At 36.4% G+C, this 18,150-nt stretch overlaps 1 protein-coding gene across 6 annotated transcripts in view; it reads left to right on the top strand.

Annotated features, from left to right (window-relative positions):
• The window catches only part of FSIP1 (fibrous sheath interacting protein 1), an 86,045-nt gene that overhangs the window by 30,245 nt on the left and 37,650 nt on the right, over window positions 1-18,150 (top strand). The window lies entirely within an intron of this gene.

The following is an 18,150-nucleotide window of genomic DNA, read 5'->3' as shown; positions in this document are numbered from 1 at the left end:
AACTAGTACAGTAGTGAAGGAGAGACTGAGGTGAGATGACAGCTGGCATGGGTAACCTGATGAAGCCAGATTTTTACTAGGAAACCCCATGTATTTTGATATATTAGCAAAAGACATCAGTATAGGTGATTGACTTAAGAGGTGTGCAAATGAAGAAAGTGGTGATTGGGAATAGTCAACATGGATTTACTGAGGGTACATGTCATGATTTAACTCCAGCTGGCAACTAAGCACCACGTGGCTGCTTGCTTACTCCTCCCCCAGTGGGATGGGGAAGAGAATTGTAAGAGTAAAAGTGAGAAAACTCGTGGGTTGAGATAAAGACAGTTTAATAGGTAAAGCAAAAGCCGCATGCACAAGCAGAGCAAAACATTTCCCATGGGCAGGCAGGTGTTCAGCCATCCCCAGGAAAGCAGGGCTCCACCACATGTAACGATTACTTGGGAAGACAAATGCCATCCAAACAATGCCCCTTCCTTCTTCTTCCCCCAGCTTTATATGCTGAGCATGACATCATATGGCATGGGATATTCCTTTGGTCAGTTGGGGTCAGCTGTCCTGGCTGTGCCCCCTCCCAACTTCTTGTGCACCCCCAGGCTCCTCGCTGGTGGGGTGATGTGAGGAGCAGAAAAGGCCTTGGCTCTGTGTAAGTGCTGCTCAGCAGTAACGCAAATATCTCTGTGTTATCAACACTGTTTTCAGTACAAATCCAACACACAGCCCCGTACCAGCTACTGTGAAGACAATTAACTCTATCCCAGCCCAAACCAGCACAGTAAGTCATCCTTGACCAACCTGATTGCCACCTTTGATGAAATGGCTAGATCTGCTCTGTAAGCTGGAACGCAGGGCTGCCACTCACTGGGAGTTAGACTGGAGTAGTGGGCTGACAGGAATGGTATGAAACTTGCCAAGGACAAATGCAGAGTTCTGCATTAGAGAGGAATAACTCCCTCTAACAGTGCAAGGTGGAGCCTGGCTGGCCAGGGAGCAGCCCTGTTGACAAGGCCCTGGCATCACTGTGCACAGCAGACCAAACATGAGCCAGCAGCATGCCATGTGGTGATGAAGGTTAACAGCATACTTGGCTGTATCAACATGAGTATTACCAATAGATTAAGGGAATTAATTACTCCCCTTTACCTGGTACTCATTATACTGTGTCTAGAGTATTGTGTCCAGTTTTGGGCTCCCCAGTCAAGAAAGGTGTTGACACAGCTGAGCAAGTTCAGCAGAGGGCCACCGAGATGATTTGGGGCTGAAGCACTTGACCTGTGAGGCTGAGGAGACTTGTTTGTTTAACCTGGAGAAGAGATGGCTCAGGTGGACCTAACAGTAGCTTTCCAGTAGCAAAGAGGATGTCACAGAGAAGACAGAGCTGTAGTATATTTACTTAGTTACATGGTGGGAGAACAAGAGACAATATTCATAAATTGAAATGGGGAGGTTCCAACTGGATTTAAAGAAAAAAAAACCAACAACAAACCTCTGAGGGTAGTTAAGAATGGGAAGGAGGTTGCATGGAGAGTCTGTGAAGTCTCCATCCTTGAAAATTTTGCAGACCTGGCTAGACAAAGCCGTAAGGCATTTGATCTGATCTCATAGTTGACACTGCTTTGACCAAGAGATTGGATGAGAGACCTCCTGATATCCACCTCCCCAGTTTGATGATTTTTTGATTCTACAAGGAAAAGGATCAAGAATTTTTATGCATTTCTCAGGTGGTAATCTTTCTTTATTATCACTACATTGAAGGTAAAATAGTAATTTCTCATGGCTGTGCATTGTAGAAATTTGTTTCTTGTGTGTAGCTGATTTTAGTGTTTTTCTTGTAATCACAACAACATTAATATATGAATTTGTTCTGTCAAACCAAAAATCCATGTAGTCTACCTTTGGCTTGTGGAGGTCTTTATTCAGCAGTAGGCTTACCTTGTGCAGTAATCAGAGTTAGGTGGGACAACTACTGTTCCAGTTATCTTATATCACCCTCAGAAAGGGATCTCCAGTGTGGACCAAATGCTTTGTGATTCAGATAGCAGCATAACCATAGTGGTATAATCTCAATTACTGATAGCACTGTTGCTACAGTTGCAAAAACTTCAGCCACCATCTACATATGCAAGGTTTATGCTGGCAGTGCTAGAACTGCACAGCCAATACAATTAGACTTCTAGCAGGTTTAAAGCTAGTTTGGATACAACTACATACAGTCCAGTCTTTGGCTTAGGGAAAAAAAACAACGCTGGCACATTTTTCCTGACGTCTGTTAACTTTACATACTTATGGAGCATGGAACAAAGACTTCAGTCAAGGAGACAGTGATTGCTTTAGAGGCTGTTCACTTGTGTGTGTGTGTGTAGTCACAGTAAGGCAGTAGTGTGCACAGTACCAAAACAATAGCAGAACTTCATTTTAACACGCTGCTCTATTATGTTAGACAATAAAAAGGTGGGAGGCAAATAGCTGGAGGAATTCTGTGGAACTTCAATATATTGAATAGGTTAATGGATAACCAGATAAAATTACTCTGCATATTGTCATCTTTTCCTAGTCATTGACCTTTATATCACTTTTTGTTACTAGTGACCTTGTTCATGAGGCAAACACAATCTGAGGAAATGCGTCTGGGAACGGTATGATAGTCTACAGCAGGCCTGGGAAATGCAGTGGGGCTGCTGACTCATTCAAATGTTTTGTATATAGATGGGTCAGTTCCAAGTCTTGGTTGGGTTATAGCAATATTGTTTGGTATCACATTACATGCAGACTCTTGCAACATACCACACATTTTTCCTTGGCTAGGTTGTGTGTATTTAGAACTCTGAATCGATAGACTGTAATGTTAGTTTACAGTGTTTATAAACATAGAATATGTCGTCTGTACCAACATGGTAACTCATGGGTGGACTAGCATTGCTGCATGCTATGCAGCACCTAGTAAGGCTTCTTCAGGGAGACATACTGTGTTGTCTTATCAGCTGCTACTCGGTAGCATGACTCTGAGATCACAGCATATGGATATGAAATATTTGTGCATTAGGTCCTCTGCGAGATACTTTGGTTGCCAGTGTAAATACAGAAGTATTCAACTCTGAATGAAAGTAGGTTTTTCCTTCTAACAGTAAAGTAAAATATATAGAAAATGTACACCTTTGTTGTGTGAACAAAGAACAGACTTCAGAAAATACTGCTTTTTTTTTGTGTGTGTGTTTCGTGTCTTTGATACCTTCTAATCTTATTTCTGGAAAATACAGTTATTAGTAGAGAAGATTGGACAAAACACTATGGTATCACCTTCTGATGCAACATACATAATTAAATAAAATTTTTCTTCTTTGGTGTGAGAATGCATAAGAGTTTTCTGATTTTTAGACAATGTGGATTGGGTGCCTTGTTTCTATACCAAAGTAATATTTTGGCCATCAATTCTGTAACAATGTTAACAGTATAACTGCTGTCTGCCAGGAAACTGGGTGATGAAAAGCTAAACTGAATGCTTGGGTTGAGGGGGGAGTACGTAGATGGCGTGGTTCCAGAATAATTTAATTATTTCTGGAAATACTGTTTGTTATTCAATAGGTGGCACTCTTCACTGTGTGTCAGAGGAAGAATGCCTAGGCATGGTTCTAGGGGATATTATTACTGGTGAAAATGTAATTTCTGTGGTATAAAATACAGGTTATGAGAGATTGCCTTTCACTTTTGGCAAGATTCCAGGTGTGCGGCTTTTAATGTTCAGTTATTTTTCTTGCTTAGCTAATTAAATTATCTATTTAAAATTCACATTGCATTTACATTTCTCCTTCATTCTTTCCTAAACCACTGTAATTCACTGCATAAAATTGGAAATAAATTACCTGCTCTGAGCAGAGGAGGTAATTTTTCAGCAGTTAGCAATGTTATTTCTAAAAGCATGGTCATACTGGGCTTTATAATTTTAAAATATAGTATTTTATGAATTTAATGTCTGAGAGATGATTTTTAAAAATTTTTAAAAAAATCTCTCAGGTAAAATCTTTTCTTGTTGTTGTTGCTTTTGTTTGTTTCCTGGGTAGAAATTATGGATAGTTTAACTAAGCAGAGTTTAGCTCTGTGTGTTAGGGAATAACTTACAGCAGGTATAAAGGTAACTTTATTAAATTTTTGTGTGTGTGTATGGTAGAATGCTGTATTTCTTCCACTACTGCGAAATGAATTATTCAAATGGATTCATATAATGGTAGTTTTACCTTCTGCTCAAGGGAGAGTAATACATTCCTCATATTTCTGGTGCAGGCTATTTAGTACGTGCTGATTTCTGAAATTTTAACGTTTATGGATTCCTCCACTACACCTTACCTCATGTGAGCTGTGAGACTTCATAGTTTCAGCTAACTCTGGAACTGAGCACACAAAACAAAGCTGGAAGATAAGACTTTAACATACTTTACAATCCATATAAACCCCAGAAAAATCTGCTAAGTGTTATGTGTGAAGTAATGAAACTAAGGGCTTTGGAATCTGAGGTCCTCCTTTATTTTGAAAAAATTGTCCCCAGTGAATTAATATACCAAAGAATGTATTGTATGCATTGTTGAAATGCATTGTGAAATTTCAATCCAACTGAAATGTATCTGTACCGTGGTTTCTGGGCCCTTGCTGAATTTCTTTTAGGTTTTAGTTTGACCTTAGTTCACTTGTTCTTCATTTGAAACCATGGCTGACTCTCTCCACATTCTTTCATCTTTCAGTTTCCTGGAAACCATTGAGCTTATCTTTGTTTTGTGAATTGCATTGTTAACTGCTGCTTCAAAAAAAAAATGTTCAGCTGCCAAATGCGTGTTGCTGAGCATTAATGAAAAGAATTTTATATAGGAAGCATAATAAATGTAGTCATTTTTCAGTTGTGGCTTCTAGTAGTTGGCCATTTGTGATAATCCAGTAGCATGTTTTGATGTGTTGAATTTCTTCATGGCAGTAGGTTTAAATGCACGTCCAATGAAGCTGTTAACTGAGATAGATAGTTTCACCTTTGCTGGCTATATGTGTGTTTATTTCAAATGCCTTGTGATGGAAGCTGATTCTTTCCTCTGAAAATCTAGCCACGGAAGCCTGTTTTGGGGTTTTGATTAAATGTATAAATTATTCAATATGCATTTGAAATACTTTTTATATGTGCACATGAATGTGTGTATACACACACATATGTATAAATAGTGTTACCTCTCAGCATGACTGAGATACTGATATCTACTTTAAAAAAAAGTCTACTTACTTGCAGTAAGTACTTTTGAAACACAAGCTAAATCCAGTTTGCCTAGTCTTAAATTTATCATCAGAGTTCATACATCTCTAGGAATTATTTTTTCACAAGTTTACGCACACACAGTATGTGATTGTTAATTATTGAGGTCTTTTTAAATATCAAATAATATGAAAATACACATATTCTGTTATCTGAATAGCTGAACTTTGCGGGAAGGTGAGAAATTGGTGCGGAGGGTGCAGAACAAAAATACAAAAATAATAAATATATAAATACTGTCAAGAGCTTTGATTACCTGCAGAAGCTTACTCCAAAAGACATGATTCTTATCTTCTTGATGCAGAATAATGTGTATCTGTGGGGAAGGAAACCGCAGGATAAAATTAATTATTGTTTAGTGCTGGAGAAAGTCTCACAAACTATTTCATGGTTTACCCTGCATCAGGATGATGAGGGGGTTTGTTGTTATACATAATTGTATTCCAGCTTTTTCCCTGAAACCGATTGAATTCAATGCACCTGATCCTGAGTCTGTATTAAGCACCTTCCAGAAAAGGGGCATAATTTGTTCTTGACTTCTACCATAATTACTTTCTTTCCCTTTAAAGGGAAGACATGGCAAGATAAAGTCCTACCATGTATTTGGAGAGTAATTTTTCAACTAATCCTGTAATATGGTTATCAATCAGTGTCTGCAGAAATTAATTGCTAATATTTTTGACCACAGGAACATTGCCATATTTTTTGCCTACTTTATTTTGTGCATTGGTAGTCCTTCTAGGTTCTTCCGATATCTGTGCATTAACATATAAATAGCAAAAATCTTTATTTCAGTTCACATACCATCATGTAGTGGCTGGTTTCTGACTAAGCATATGTTTGTCCATAAAAGGAGAACTTGTTTAATAAAACATTTTCCTGATGCATAATTCATTGCACCAAATAGAGGGGAAAAGGACATCTTATCTAAATAAGGTTGAGATGAACCACTTTCTGCATTAGGACCAGGTAGATACTTTCTGAAGGAATAAAGTTGCTTGCCAGGTTGTTGCCAGGCCTCAAACAGATCTTGTTTATTCAAGTTTTACAAGAATTTGTTCTCATTATGTGATTGTACAAAATTGTTTCAGAATGAAATGTGGTAGCATTTCCACTTGGGAGAAAATATTAGTGTGAAAACATTATTTTCTTCATTTAACACGTACTACACACATGAAGAGAACAATAAGATTAATAGCAGATTGATAGCAGCAGATATTTCAGTCATATGTGTAACATAAATTTCCTATTTATTCATTGTTTTTCACAGTATTGTGGACAAGAATGAAACAGCTGCTAAAAGTATTTTATTATAAATAATTTGAAAACGATAAATTGTATCAATATTTAATTCAATATTTTGAAACAAATGTTAATTTTCAATACTAAATTATATTAAATAATAAGTTAAAATAGTAACGATTCTTCTAGTTTATATGGAAAATTTTTAAGATAATATTTATGTAGATGCTGGAGCCAGTTAAATTGAACTACGTCCATGTGATGGTAAGTAAAATTGCCAACCTGCATCATAAGTATTAGTTATGCATTGAAACTGTGTATGAGAAATCAATGCTGGAATTTGATACCTGCAGAGAGACCTGTTTTAAACATAATGGGGTTCTACAGAAGAATGATCAAATTCTCTGTCAGTTCAATGTACTGATCCTCCTTCTCCTCAAATGCAGAGAGTTTCCAGTTAAGGCGATGACTCTGCCAATCGTTTACCCGAGAATGTGTAGGAGAAAACGGAGAAGCATCTCTCTCTTGTACTTCTCTCAGCTAAATTTGAAAGGAAGCCTTCTGTCTTTTTTTTTCTCTCCCCCCCACCTTTGTCCCCATTCTCTTTCCCAATATCTTGCATATGATCTCATTTTCTTCTGTAGAGTTGAGCTTTCTCACCTTTTTTCTCCTATATATTATGGTGTTTACCATCCTAAAATAACAAACAAACCATCCTTGACTACCCACCCATCTCTAAATTCATGTAGTGCTATTTATTGTCATTGCTCAATCTCCTTCGGTTTTGTATCTCTAGCATGATTTAAATTTAATTGTAACTGCACTACTTTCTTAATTGTCTTTATGAATGGCATTCAACACCATCAAACAGACTGTTATTGGAAATGTGTTTTATCTTAGACGATGACAGAATTCATGAAAACTGACTAGCTTCTATGCTCTTATATTATTCTTTCAGTATATCCTTCGTCACACCTTCTGTGCTCTCTGACTTCAACAAATATGATATAACAGTGTTCTTGTATTTGCTTATTACATTTTTTACTATGCCATCCATTTATCTGCCCCCTGACCTCTCCCACCATCGTGTCTAAACCAGCTTGCATGTATCCATTTGCAAGGCCCTTTTTCATTCCTTCTTAACTCCTCTTTCTCTCAACCTGTCATGTTTAGTTTGTGGTTGAGATAAATAGTTGGCTTCAAAGCAGGACGGTGCCCTTCAACATCTAGTTGTTATATTTTCAAACAATTGCATATTGCTCTGCTTCCCTCATGTCTAAAGGCTTTTCAAAACACTTTTCGGTGAATTGCTGAGGATTGTATTTCTGATTTAAGACAGTCAAGCATATTGATCACTGGAGTTTCAGTGTTTTCCTGGTACTTGACTACCTATGTGTATGTAGCATTTGTATGCATATACCTACAGGTTTGCGATTTTCTTTTCTCCTTTGTCTTCCTGTGTTTGTACGACATCTAGCATCACAGTTCAATGCAATCACTATGGTTTCTAGCTGTGGTGGTATTAAAATAATGATTAACAATTTCTCTGGTTAATACAGGTATCCACACATAAAATTTTCATCATTGAAGTGTGCGTGTCCTTTTGAGGCAAGCAGAAGGTGTTTACTTGTTGTTACACATCTCTGTTGGCACACTTAGGAGTTCCTCATTCCTTGCTGCCAGTTAGCACTGTTCTTTAATCTCTGTAGGTAAGAAGCCTTGTTTTTGTTGGCCGCCTTGCACCCTGTGCACTAAAGAGAAATAGAGAAAAGCCTGTATCTCTGCAGTGCTGTAGGGGAAGGCTGTGTTTCTACTTTGCCCTAAGATGTCACATTTAAAATGAGAGAAGAAAAACAACAGGGCTGCTGTGGAGGAAACCTTCTGCAACATGTACTTAGGTGTAGTTTATCCTTTATGGGCGAGTATTAACATCTTGATGTTTTGATAAGTAGCACATAAGTGCATCTTTCCATCTTAGGGTTGACAATTATGTGATTAAAAGTCTGTGATAAATGTCAACAGAGAAAATTTTTGGCTGTAAATTAATCTTATACGTGTGTGTGTGTGTGTATGTATGCATGTACAAACTATGCACTAGAGCTTTAATCTTTTCTTGAGACACTTTAACTTGTTAGGCCAGTATGGATGTGTAATCAAACAGCATCTCTAAAAGTGGAGGGTGTAAAGCACATAGCAGATGCACAGGGTGCTGATACTCTTGTAAACTGCATCAAACTATTTGACAGCCACATGTGGCTCCTAAGCCAAAAACATCTGAAATATCCTAGCAGGATGTGACTTTTATTATGAATATTTGTAATATTGGTGTTGACATCTCATGTATTTCAGTTTACACTATGTAATCCTTTATCTATATTCACCTATAAAAGGCAATATTATTAAAGAAAAAAGTTATTTTCACTATGATTCCTAAGAGTATACAAATTCCATTAAATCTATATATGATGGATATTACAATTAATATATTAACACAAACTGATGGCATACTGTGATAAATCTGATAATCAGAGGTTTACAGCAAAGCTTAGTTGAAAGCTAGAAGTATTTCTGATGGATTTTTGGCTTCTGGAAATAGTTTCCTGAGATGACAACAGCAGTATTGCTAGCATGAATGCAATAATTTTCTTTTCAGAAACACTGTAATCCTGTTTACAGAGTCAAACAAAGTTGATTTGAGAAAAGCTTTGAAAGTTTTGTCTCATTGATCTAAATAGTCTAATTACACAGCGTATTTTTTAGTTATGCTGCGTAGTGGAGGCCAGTATCAAAAAATGCTTAATAAGTTGGGATGTCCCTTTTCCAGAAAATCTTCACTTAAAATATTCCCTCTCATTAGAATCGGAAGAGCTGAGGGCATATAAACTTTTGATGGAAAAATTACGTAGATACCTAATGTTCTGCTACTGAGTATTCATACTGGTTGCCAGTTTGGCAGAGTTGGGCATCTCGTGGCCTATCTCATGCCTAAGTCTATTTTTTAATTCTGAGACTGAACCTTCCTTTGTCTATGGGCTCTGTCTGCTAGACATGCTCATAGCACGCCAATGCACCCAAGCAGCCATAAGTACAAAGTGTGTAACCAGTCATGATGAAGATTACGCCCATTTTCTTTCAGAAACACAACCTAGGAAGTTAGCATCTGTCTTCCTCTTCCTCTTCCTTCAACCTCAACAATTTAATCTCGGTAGCTTTGTCTCTATTTTCCTTCATGAAGAATTAAAATATTTTCATCATTTTCCTGCTTGATGAATTAAGATATTCATCCAGGAACACAAAATTCATGGCCAGACCAGCATAAATTGTAAGAACAATGTTTCTCTAGCCCAGTGATGGGCAGGATGCTTCTCTGGAAGAAAAGAAGGTAACATTCGGAACACTGTTTGTACAGACTTTGATTCTCTTATGCAAAATGCATAAACAGATTATTGTGTGGGGACTAGGAACTCCCTTTTTGCAGATGACAGTCTCATCGTTGATCTAGATTAATGGTTTCTAACAGCATGAATTTTGTTTTTCCTAGTGTTTTGTTTCAGGGCTGTGGTGAGAAGACTTTTTATTAAGACTTGCCTATATCCTTGTCATCGAGGTTCCCCTCGTATAAAGAGGAAGTAGGTTGAGACTTGGAAATCACTTTCTGGGCATGTACTTTTGTAGCTATGAAGGCCAAGTGTAATTGTCATTACACAAACTGTGTGTACCTAAGAGGCATGGCCACATACTTTGTGATAGATCCTAATCATTAGCACAGTCCTCTGATTCTGAAAGAAACAGGGTGGTAGGTTCTTTTCTTTGGCTCTTTTTTCTGTTGTCTGATTTGGTTTTGGGTTTGATTCTGCTCCTCCCCCCCCATTATCTCTTCATTTTGGCACTATTCCGCTTATAAATACTGAGAAATGTACGTTGGTACATAATACTGCAGGATAGTGATCATTCTTTAGAAGTTTTCACTTCTAGAGTACTTATTTATGGAGATATGCTTACTAAATAACGTGTTGCCTTTAGTTTCACCTATTCAGGTAGTATCTGAAAAAGAAGCCTATTATAACAAGTTGATATTGGAAGACAGAAGATACTGACTGGACTTTGTAAGAAATGTTTTCCTCTACTTCTTAATATGACCTATTTTTATGTTTACTCTGCCAATTATACTTAGGAGAGAATAGGTTGAGTTCCTTCCTTTAAAGTACCACACTTTTAAATTATTCCTTCAATAGTAATTGCACTATATCTTCAAAGGCTCTTTTTTTTTTTCTTTATAATTTAAAGAGTAAACCAAACAATGTAGTCAGTTCTTTTTCCCAAATGCAAAAAGCAGTCAAAATTAAACACACCTCCAAACTAAGGATCTCCCCTTGCATGCCCTCTGTGACTGCCCTTTTTTTTTTTTAGCACCTCTGCATTCTTTATGTGATTGTCTTAATTTTCTGACATGCAGGGGGCTCCCCATCACTTTCTGGTGGCATCTAGTCATTGTTCATATCTTGGTCGTATGGTCTTTTCTGCCTGGTCTATTGATAGTCTTTGGTTACAGGGTGTATATTTTTCTTCTGAGTGAATTTATGTTCTCTAAGGCTTTATTGTAAAGTAGTGTAATTATACTGTGGTATATAGATATATGTATATATTGAACACTAAACAATATTTGTTGCTAAGAAAAGTATTTAACTCTAAATGTTCTGAATAGTTTCACTTTCTGGGATGTTCATAGAAAAAAAAAGATTAAAACTAGATAACTGCTTATACAAACATGAACATGGGGTTGTAGCAGACCTTCTTTCTTCCTAGCTGCTTTTCTTTCTGTAAATCAAAGCTGTCCTTCAAAGAAATCTGAAGGAAGAGTGGTGTGTCTCAGCAGGGAGTCTTCATTCTACAGGAAACAAACATTTTGTGCCCTCTCTGCTCTTGGCTTAAGTGTAATAGAAGCTTCTTAAGAGACTGCTGGAAGCTCCTGGTTGGTGAGGAGCAGTCTACGAGACTTCACCCTTTTGGTTGAAGCCATGTGTGTGACTTTCTCAGTTTCATAGAATCTTCATATTGAAGAACCTCTTGCCAATGCAGGCTTTTGCAGTTAGTGCTCTGTCTGTTAAAAAATTCCAAAGATTCATATATTAGGATAAGAAGGTTTGCGTATAAATATAGCACATTTTAAAAGTTTTTGGGTTTATCATATATTTAACAGGTATACCCATGTAATTGGGAAAGTAATTAGAGTTGTTTATTACTAGAATTGTTACTTATATGCAATATCTTGTACTAATTTTTAGTTTAAGATAATTGATCGGGGAAAGAAAATTCAATGTAAATACTGACAAGTGCTTTTATTACTAGTATTTTTAGGGACAAAGCTAGAAAGCAGTAATGAGGAAAGTGACTTCAGAAGGATAGCAACAAGCAGCTAAGAATTTTTAGTGTATAAAGCAGCAAAAGAACAGTGATTTTTTTGGTATTGTATACAAAGAAAGGCATTGTGGCCTATTTTTGTAAGAGTAATTTTAAGTACAGTGTGATAGTGGATTCAGGATACTTTCTCAGAGGCATGTCTTTAACTTGAATTTATATAATATTACTAATAAACTTGAATTATGTGAATTCAAGAAATGGCAAATGTAAGTCCTGTATAGAATGCAGAGAGTATGGAGTGATTTGTGGAGAAAATAATTAGAAATAATAATTATGCATGTATTAAACTCTTTATGAATGATACCCACAGAGTGTAACCTGTAATAGATCCAGAGTATAGATATGAAGTGTGGAGAGAAATAAGTGGTGTATAATGAATTCATGGAAACAAAGGTCTTTCCAGTCGTAAGAAAACTGAATTCTCAGTGTCCAAAATTATTGTATGAATAACTTTGAACAGCTGGTTTATTCTCTGTCTCATTAGCAAGTGACTTTCAGTGACTGTCTAGTTTCTGAAGGTGAAACAGTGTTGCTTGTTTTTGAATGGAAACACCTATCAAATAATTTTTGATTGGAGGAGGAGGAGGGAGGATTCGTGCCATGTGAATTAATCTTTCTGTGTAAGTTCCGATACAGAAACGGCCTTTGAACTTTTCTTTGTATTCTTTATTTTTCAATTACGCATACTTACTTATCTGACAGCTTGTTTTTTAAGCCTTTATAATAGATTGTTTCTAGTTTGTTTATGAAGCTTTGATACTGAAGCTAGGAGTTTCAGGTGCGATATGTTAAAGCTAAAAAAATAAAGCATAGTATTGGAAACTGAATTCATAATATCAGCAGGAAAATCAGCTGCAAATTTAGATTCCTTACATTAATGATATGTTTTTATTCTGATCAACATTAACAAAAGATTAAATTAGATTGAATTTGTTCTATTGTTACATGCTACAGGAATTGCTATTTTTTAAATGCAAGTGTTGCTTAATAAGAGGATGTTCTTAATAGGAAAAGTAATATCTGTATCTTGCTTGTTTTAATACCAGGGGTTCACAACAGCATTTAGCTACAGAGAAAAGTGAGTGGGCAAATCTTTTAATTAACCTCCATGATTATGCATCGTGCCCTCTTTATTAAATAGATCTAACAGGGAGAAAAGCCAGTTGTTTCTAATAATTTTCTAGTGCTTTTGTGGTTTGTATACTTCAGTGTTCTGAAGGTCGGATAGAACTACCAGACCATAAAATCCAGCCAGCGAGAGATCTGGAGCTAAGAGAGCTCAAGGATTTATTAAGTGATGTGAAACTCTATTGTTTTGTGCATGTGTTACATAATTGCTGTCAATGCAAGGCTGTTAAAATTCCCTGCTAGTAATAACACGAATACCATTTTATAGCTGCAAGAGGAGATAAAAGAAGTTTCTTAGTCAGCACTTCAACAATATCACAGCACATGTCAGTTTTATTATTCTGGGGCCTTCAGTTTTGGCAGATGCTCTCCATTCTGGCTGTAGTGTGGTAATTACCATATAAATTAAGCAGTGAAATAAGCTGAGTGCAGCCTTATCCCTGCTGCCTGTAACCAGGTTGCAAGTACTGCAGTGTGAAACAGGCATAATTCAGGCTGATTATATTTAGAAGGCCACGTTTTGAAATGCTGGGCCTTTATCTCTATTCAAGTCAATTTTAAAAGTAAATTGAAGCTGTTTAGTTGCTGTGCAAACAGAAGGATCATTCTTTCTCCACAAGGTACTCTCCATAATAGCATTCCAGGAATTAGTTTAATCCATCCAGGTTTGATTCATAGCCACTAATTATATTTCACCATACGTTCTAATGCTTCAAATTATATGTGTCCTTACTTTAATGAGTTGTAACTAGTCCTTAAATTGGGAGCTTTGCATTTTTCTTTTATATCTAACAGGCTTTACTTTGGATTTTATGGGATTAAACTACTATGGAAAGTCTAGAAAAGTGAGCTGAAATGAGTGGATTTGTTTTGTTCTGCTTTGTGGTTTTTTTCCTAATTCAGTTAATTCTGCTCATTTGGGAAGCCTTGGAAATTTTTAAATCAAGAGCCCAAAGGCAAATTCTTCAGATGATAGCGATAAACCAGACATTTTCTTCCATGTGATAAGTAACTGCATGTGTCAAGAGCGGGCAAAGAAAATAAAAATGATGTGAGCGACTGATGCTTTTTAAAATCAGAAAAATTGTGTTGGAAAATAAAAGCCTCACAAGAAAAATAGAGTAGTATATATAATTTTTTTTTTTTGTGATATTGCATTACAGAGGTCAAAGCATTTTAGAGAACTGGATACCTTATGAACACAAAGAAACATGGCCAGGCTCTCGGTGAGCTGGTGACAAAGCTGATGATGTAACTGCAATCTTTTGATTTAAATTCTTCTTTTAAATTTAGTGTCATGGAAAGAACTAGAGCAGAAATTCGTGTCTTAAGTGTTAGGCTACAGTTAGTTATTTTTTGCTGTACTAAACTATTTACTCTATAGATAAAATGTGAATCTGCAAAACTGCTGCTTCAGAGGGAACTTCCGATCTTTTAATAAGATGGAAAGTAAACATGGGGATTTTGATTCTGGTGCTTACTTTTCACCACAGAGGGATAACTTACAAGATATTGTTTGAAGTTATTACATTTATAAAAAGTATCTTTATTCAAAACAGAATGAAATTAGAATTTCAATTGTCTCAATTTTCAAGGTACTTTTGAAATAAAATCTGTTTTCCTTGTTTTGGTGATTTTCTTCAGGTGGAGCATTTGGATTTCTTTTAACATTCTTGACATGGAACTGGCAGTGTAAACAGTGAAACAGAACTAAAATAATGGGATTTTTAATCTTTAAATATCAGAATTATATTTAACTACAGTAGAAGTAAACACCAATGCTAGAACCAATTCCAGCTCAGCTAATTTTATTATTCCTGCTTAAACTCCTCTTTGGTGTCAGGTATTTCTTTTTCTGCCAGTTGTATGTTTGGTTGGTTTCTCTCTCTCTCTCCCACTTCTTTCAATAGTTGACTTATTTTTCTAACTGACGATTTAGGTAGTTTCACGCAGCACTTCAATGGCCATTAGAAACAAAGATGATACAAACAAATAAGCTATTTGAGTAGCTTGATTTTGAATTGTTAAATATTAGGGGAATCTATGTGAGCATATTGAATACATTTTGATATAGTTAAGCAAGGAGAAGAGGCACCTCCAATCTACAAGACAGATGGTATATGACATTAAATGACTTTTTCTGTTTTGGAGAATCCTATCTTTTTCTCATTTTTTGAAGTCCTTTCTGAGGAGAAAAGAAAATTAGATAAACCATTTAAATAATTATTTTCTGTATCTGTATCTGCTCTACACATTGTTATTAATTCTTACTATATAATTACCTTCATTATGGCTCTTTTGTATTTGCATTTTCTTAGAGATTAAATCAATTAAGACATGCCACAATCCCACAGAATCTTTAGAGAATTCACAGAAGACTGTGAGTGGTCATAGAGATCTGCCTGGGCAGAGTAATTTTATAATTTAATGCTGAAGTTACTACTTGGTTTTGATACTCAGACTTTCCAGTAAATGCCTAGTTTAGCAGCCGTGCTTGGAATGTCTGGTTTGGTAAGACCTTCATGAAAGTATTTTCTGTGCTTGACAGAAATAATTTGAGAACACAGTAACAGTGGATAAAAACAATGAATTGATGCTGAGAATATGGGAAGGGAAGACCTTGGTTAACCATTAGAGATGTGTTGCAGTTAAAGTTTGATACACTGTTGAGCTTGCTTCACAAGCAAATACATACAACAAAACAACTCCAAGCTACTAATGATATTATACTACTTGACTTATTTTCTGGATTTTTGCCAGGTAGAAAATGATTAGGCTAAATCTTACTTGTACTTTCACAGTTGACCTCCCTGTAATCCCATGGAAGAGGAAAAAAACCAACCCAACCAAAATACATGGAAAATATTATTTCATGGGGAAAGATGTGTTTAAGTATTGGCAAACTTAATATTGTTTGTGGAAAAACTGTGTTCCACCACCATCCTTCACTCTTAACTGTTATTAATTCACAACTTTTCTTGTCATTCCTTTACCAAAAATGCTTGTAAATACATGTAAAGTATTTGTTACGCCTGACACTGTGGCACTGAATATTTGATGCGGGTATCCAAGACATTGGTAGAACCTATTACAGTAACTACAGAGACTGGATTATTTGGAAAGTACTCTTGACAGCTTTAGCTGTTGCTTTTCCTTCACTACTGTCTCTCAGGCTTTCTGTTTGTATTCTGTTTATTATTGTTTGTAGTGCTTCTCCTTGCTTTTCATAGTGTGTGAGTGGACTGACCATACTAGGCAGGGCAATGGTAGATCTCAGCCCCTACTTGTAGAGTTAGGATCGTACCACCTATGGTTCTGTGCTGTTCCTCTTATGTTTAGTCAGTTTTGAATATGGAGTAATATTATTTACTTTTATAGATTGCATTGGGCATGCAAATAACTGAAAACAAATTTCACTGTGAGGACCACAGATTTTAATGTACAATTTTAATCTTGATTTATAATTTTTCCTCATTTCGTTTCTAGAACACAGCATGCAGCAAACGCTTTCTAATTCAATTTGGTTTTAATCTTCTCCATTTTAAACCATTTCTGTGGTTTACCTAGTAATAAGTTATTTGAAACTATAAGCTGCCAGGTGATATGCAAATTTACTAACTATATAAACTTTAAGGTTAGGTAAATTAAGTAGTGTTGATATACACTTTTGGTACAGGGTACCAGAATCTCATGTAGAAATATGGTGAACTTATTTATGTTTTGGTGAAAGCTAGGGAGAACCGTCAAGTTATGTGTTAATTCATCTCCATGCATCTTTAGGCCTTACTAGGTAATTTTTAACTAAAAAAGAAAAAATGTTGCCTTAAAAAAGTCTACACTTCTCTTGCAGATGTGACCAAATGTGATGTAGACAAAAGGAAACAAACTATACGTAGTTGTCGTGGTTTAACCCCAGCTGGCAGCTGAGCACCACGCAGCCGCTCACTCACTCCCCCCCATCAGGATGAGGGAGAGAATTGGAAAAGTTAAAGTGAGAAAACTCATGGGTTGAGATAAAGACAGTTTAATAGGTAAAGCAAAAGCCACGTGCACAAGCAAAGCAAAGCAAGGAATTCATTCACCACTTCCCATGGGCAGGCAGGTGTTCAGCCATCGCCAGGAAAGCAGGGCTCTGTCACGCGTAACGGTTACTTGGGAAGACAAACGCCATCACTCCGAATGCCGTCGCCCCCCCCCCCCCCTTCCCCCAAGCTCCTTATAAACTGAGCATGACATCATACGGTATGGAATATCCCTTTGGTCAGTTGGGGTCACCTGTCCTGTCTGTGTCTCCTCCCAACTTCTTGTGCACCCCCAGCCATCCCGCTGGCAGGGCAGCACGAGAAGCAGAAAAGGCCTTGGCTCTGTGTAAGCACTGCTCAACAATAGGTCCATAGAACAAAAACATCTCTGTGTTATCAACGCTGTTTCCAGCACAAATCCAAAACATATCCCCATACTAGCTACTATGAAGAAAATTAACCCTCTCAACTGAAACCAGGACAATAGTAAAGACGGGAATGACTTTGAGCTCTTTAATACAATGAAACTGCAAATGTTTTTAATAAAAGTTTTAAAAGAGGGTAGAAGCAAGTAAAACAATATAGTATAAGAACAATATAATACGCAAGACTGAAAAATGCCCATTATTGTGGGTTTTATGATATAGCGAACTAAATTTTGAATGTAGTGATTTTAACAATTGGTCCAGTTGAACTAGCTAAACATTGTCTATAGGACAAACATTTCAAGTGCAGTCTAATTAATCATTAACACAACTTTGGAAAATGAGTGCCCCCTGCAATGAGTTTACTTCATCTACACAACAGTGTGTTGTCAGCCACAGCTGAAAATTGTGCATAGTTTCTGCTTTGAAGCAAAACATTCAATTCTTGGTTACTTGTTATTGTAAGAAAAAAGAGAATTTTTTTTTTAAAATCACACTTAAAATATTAATTTGGACTGAAATTGCAGGAAAGTTCTTTGAATCATACTTGTATAGCCATCTAGTGTAAAATGCTTTAAAGTAGTTAACATGCATATTTCAACTTGGCGAACTAGTATTACATTGG

The sequence above is a fragment of the Balearica regulorum genome, chromosome 5 (genome assembly GCF_011004875.1).
Source record: "Balearica regulorum gibbericeps isolate bBalReg1 chromosome 5, bBalReg1.pri, whole genome shotgun sequence".
NCBI lineage: Eukaryota > Metazoa > Chordata > Aves > Gruiformes > Gruidae > Balearica > Balearica regulorum.
Note: the sequence above shows the minus strand (reverse complement) of the source record. Positions and strands in the feature narration are given on the sequence as shown.